This window comes from Lactuca virosa, chromosome 3, assembly GCF_052849685.1.
Source record: "Lactuca virosa cultivar CGN04683 chromosome 3, Lactuca_virosa_CGN04683_v6, whole genome shotgun sequence".
NCBI lineage: Eukaryota > Viridiplantae > Streptophyta > Magnoliopsida > Asterales > Asteraceae > Lactuca > Lactuca virosa.
The window spans coordinates 264,383,658-264,389,104 of NC_136428.1; positions in this window are offsets into that span (position 1 = coordinate 264,383,658).

Below are 5,447 nucleotides of genomic sequence, written 5' to 3' on the forward strand. Positions count from 1 at the left end.
CTAGTTAAGTTGTCCCTAGAAGCATGTTGCTGCATGTTGTCCAAAGCCTCCAATGACTCAATGTGTGTGTACGAAAGCCTTAATGAAATATTTCATACAAAAATTTCTTCCCAATCAGGCGTATATTCACATTAGTCTCTGAGCTACCTGACTCTTCTCAAAATGAGTTAAGAGTTTACTGTTTGGTCCAAACATAACAGAGGTGCTTTTCGTGTCTTACACCAATCTTTTTCATCCATAAAGTTTTTACACGATCACACACGAAGACATATGTCCGAGAGGTCTCTGATCAAACCCATCGAGACTTAGACATATCAAAAATCTGTGTTTATGATCTGACATCATGAGACCGTGATGAAAGTGAAACTCAATTTTCATTACCTTTTTAAGGAATTGACGGGGAACTAAGTTCCAGATTTTCACGAAACTTTTGTTTCTGTATCAAAATTCGAAACTCCAAATCATATTCATTTCGAATGAGTGGTCTTGATCAAACATTCGAAACCCACGATGTTTGTTACCCAACAAGATCCAACACACAAATTTTTTCTTGAATATGATTTCCGTGTGAGTTTCATTCGAATGTCCTTGTCATTTCAAAATTTATCAAAGCCAACTTGTCACTGACTACACTGGTCAAACAAGCAATTTCTGTTACAATTTCTCACCTTATGTTTAGGATGACATGTAACGAAATTTTTGAACTACCCACGCAGCATTATAAAAGAAGCCCTTCGATACTTGTCAACAAGTATTCGATTGTAATTCACGGAAACCCACACAAGCTATTGATCATTTCTCTTAATGATTAGTGAAGTAATCTTTACCCGAGATTTTATCTGCTTTTGTGTCAATGGTTTGACATCACAATATCCCATATTTTTCTTATTTTTGTTTCTCGTTTATATTCTTTGGAACACTACACTCATGAAATCCTTGAGGCTCTGAGTAATACCAACTCAGGCTGATGATTTCAAACTTCTGGCGCATGACTTCGCTTTTCATCCCAAAAGTGAAAGAGCCTTGCTTCCATTCGAAGGGTTTTGACGGTTACAATACTCTTGGGGATAACAAGACAGGCTGTTTCTAAATGATGTATGGTATTTTGTCCGGTTTTTAAGGTAATGTGACAGCTACTTTTTGACGCATGGCTACTTTTCCGCAGTAATGGTCCGACTTTCAAGGTGCCACGTCGGATATCATTAAATACACATCCTGCTTCAAATTCAAACTTCAGGGTTACATATAAAAGGGGATTCAAGGGTTCATTGTCAGTTTACGCGATCAAAAAGCAAATTTCACAAATTCTCTGTTCATTATTATCTTCAAACCCTAACAATGGCGACTTCTGCTTATGTTGATTCTCATACCACTGAAGATGCCTCTTGATTACCAATAATGAAGATTCAAGCAACAAACTGTTCCATTGTCCTGGCTTTCTCAAGCAGGATCAACTGCGACTTACAACAAAGCATCTGATATGATTACTTTTCATCTGGTGAACGACAAAAAGGTCAGGCTATCCAAGAAACTCTTCTGCGAAATTCTTGATATTACGAATTCGCCTCCATATGTTTCATTTACTTTTTCACAAATCGTTCACATGTTTAATGAAATGGGATATCAGCCACCATTGTCCAAGATTAGTGATTTTAAGAAGTCTGGTCTTCCACGCCTATGGAATTTCTTATTTGGTATATTTCTACGATGTTTGACTGGGAGATCTGTTGGTCTTGATAAAGGAAGAATGGAGGTTTATGCCATGGTTGCTGGCATTTATTATGATCTTCAAGTGGATTATTCTACACAGTTGTGGAAGGAATTTCAAAAAGGTGTAGAACACACGAATGCTATTCATGGTATTTCATTTGCAAGATACTGGATTTTGATTTTGCAATACTTTTACAATAAGGAAGGGATTTTGGTACCCAATGATGAAGACAAAGAAGTTTTTCAATCATACCACTATCTGAAGGATGTCACCGATAATGCTGAAGTTTTTCCATCAGTTGCTCGTATTCCAGATGCTATGCTTAAAAGAGTTGATCCTTCGAACTCTGTCTTGGTGGCATATTTGAAGACTATTGATTCTTCAATCGAAACTGGCATACTCTTGGATAGAGATGATACGAAATCCAAGAAGACGAAGAAGAATGAAACTTAGTCAAAATCTTCGAAATCTCCAAAGAAGAAGCCTGAAACCGTTAAAGTATTTGTTGCTGAGACTCAAGTGATTGAGCCCATTCTTGAAGAATCACAAGAGAATGTAATCATTCCTTCGAAGACTGGAATGTTTCGAAGAATCAAAATGAAGTCCACTCATAAAAGCAAGTCTCCTACACACAAAGTGGTTTGAAAACCTCAAATCACTCATCAAGGTGTGTTAATTCGAGAAGTGCCATCACCTATTTCTCCGGTGTCCAAGAAACGAAGGGCTGAGGATATGGCCAAACGTTTGTCAAAGAAGCAGAAGAAGAAGACTCGAAAACTCATGATTTCTACTGAGTTAATAGAAGATGATGATGAAAGAATTCCAGAAACCCCAGAGTTCACTCATCTCACAGAAAGTTCCACTCCTGACAAGACAGTCGTCATACCACCCGAAGATTCGATTGCCAAATCAGTTTCTGAGGCGGTTCGAACTTCAGGCATCCCTGCACACGTATCTGATACGGATGCAAATGTCGATATGGGTGAAGGAGGTTCGAAAAATGAAGCTCAAGGTCACGTTACTTATGCTCCTTTTGAATGTATTGTTTCTTTACCATTATCCATTACTCCTCTTACTTCAACCACAGATTCCCCAACATTCGAACACATTCTTGATCAACCCTTTACTTCTATTTTTTCTTCACAATCTACTGAGCCACCCAAACCAACTTCACCTGTTCAAGAAACCGTTTTTATGGAGACAAAGACTGATAATGAGGGGTTTGGTGGTATGTTTGATGAATTGGAATTTCATGAAGAAGAAGAACAGTTTCCCGATCATATGTTGATGACCATGAAGCAGTTCAAAATTCTGAATCAGAAATTAAATTCAATAATTCAATCTCAAGCAGATCTAGGGGTGGTTCATCTCTTTCTAGTTTGGAGGTTGATTCACTGTTGAAAATGCTCGAAGCCAGAGTGGTTAGCAAAGTATCTGGAATGATTACTGACTCTGAGTCTCGAATTCTGGAGAAGGTTGATTATAATGATCAAAATAATGAACTTCAGATCAAATCTCAAAATTCAATGTTTACCAGTGATGTGAAAAATTTGAAGAATGTCACAAAGGAAAGGCATGTTCTTTTTGTGCAAGAAGTGAAGAAGGTCAGGGAGGATGTAAATTTGCAGATTCACGAACTTCGTGAAGATATACAAAAAGAAATTGTCACTGTTCAACAAAATTATACATCCCTTAATCAAAAGGTTGATATCATTTGTGATGCAGTCACACGATTTGTTAAATTGTATGAAAGGTTGATATCATTTGTGATGCAGTCACACGATTTCATCTGGTGAACGACAAAAAGGTCAGGCTATCCAAGAAACTCTTCTGCGAAATTCTTGATATTCCGAATTTGCCTCCATATGTTTCATTTACTTTTTCACAAATCGTTCACATGTTTAATGAAATGGGATATCAGCCACCATTGTCCAAGATTAGTGATTTTAAGAAGTCTGGTCTTCCACGCCTATGAAATTTCTTATTTGGTATTTTTCTACGATGTTTGACTGGGAGATCTGCTGGTCTTGATAAAGGAAGAATGGAGGTTTATGCCATGGTTGCTGGCATTTATTATGATCTTCAAGTGGATTATTCTACACAGTTGTGGAAGGAATTTGAAAAAGGTGTAGAACACACGAATGCTATTCATGGTATTTCATGTGCAAGATACTGGATTTTGATTTTGCAATACTTTTACAATAAGGAAGGGATTTTGGTAACCAATGATGAAGACAAAGCAGTTTTTCAATCATACCACTATCCGAAGGATGTCACAGATAATGCTGAAGTTTTTCCATCAGTTGCTCGTATTCCAGATGCTATGCTTAAAAGAGTTGATCCTTCGAACTCTGTCTTGGTGGCATATTTGAAGACTATTGATTCTTCAAACGAAACTGGCATACTCTTGGATAGAGATGATACGAAATCCAAGAAGACGAAGAAGAATGAAACCGAGTCAAAATCTTCGAAATCTCCAAAGAAGAAGCCTGAAACCGTTAAAGTATTTGTTGCTGAGACTCAAGTGATTGAGCCCATTCTTGAAGAATCACAAGAGAATGTAATCATTCCTTCGAAGACTGGAATGTTTCAAAGAATCAAAATGAAGTCCACTCACAAAAGCAAGTCTCCTACACACAAAGTGGTTCGAAAACCTCAAATCACTCATCAAGGTGTGTTAATTCGAGAAGTGCCAGCACCTATTTCTCCGGTGTCCAAGAAACGAAGGGCTGAGGATATGGCCAAACGTTTGTCAAAGAAGCAGAAGAAGAAGACTCGAAAACTCATGATTTCTACTGAGTCAATAGAAGATGATGATGAAAGAATTCCAGAAACCCCAGAGTTCACTCATCTCACAGAAAGTTCCACTCCTGACAAGACAGTCGTCATACCACCCGAAGATTCGATTGCCAAATCAGTTTCTGAGGCGGTTCGAACTTCAGGCATCCCTGCACACGTATCTGATACGGATGCAAATGTCGATATGGGTGAAGGAGGTTCGAAAAATGAAGCTCAAGGTCACGTTACTTATGATCCTTTTGAATGTATTGTTTCTTTACCATTATCCATTACTCCTCTTACTTCAACCACAGATTCCCCAACATTCGAACACATTCTTGATCAACCCTTTACTTCTATTTTTTCTTCACAATCTACTGAGCCACCCAAACCAACTTCACCTGTTCAAGAAACTGTTTTTATGGAGACAGAGACTGATAATGAGCGGTTTGGTCGTATGTTTGATGAATTGGAATTTCATGAAGAAGAAGAACAGTTTCCCGATCATATGTTGATGACCATGAAGCAGTTCAAAATTCTGAATCAGAAATTGAATTCAATAATTCAATCTCAAGCAGATCTAGGGGGTGGTTCATCTGTTTCTAATTTGGAGGTTGATTCACTGTTGAAAATGCTCGAAGCCAGAGTGGTTAGCAAAGTATCTGGAATGATTACTGACTCTGAGTCTTGAATTCTGGAGAAGGTTGATCATAGTGATCAAAATAATGAACTTCGGATAAAATCTCAAAATTCAATGTTTACCAGTGATGTGAAAAATGTGAAGAATGTCACAAAGGAAAGGCATGTTCTTTTTGTGCAAGAAGTGAAGAAGGTCAGGGAGGTTGTAAATTTGCAGATTCACGAACTTCGTGAAGATATACAAAAAGAAATTGTCACTGTTCAACAAAATTATGCATCCCTAAATCAAAAGGTTGATATCATTTGTGATGCAGTCACA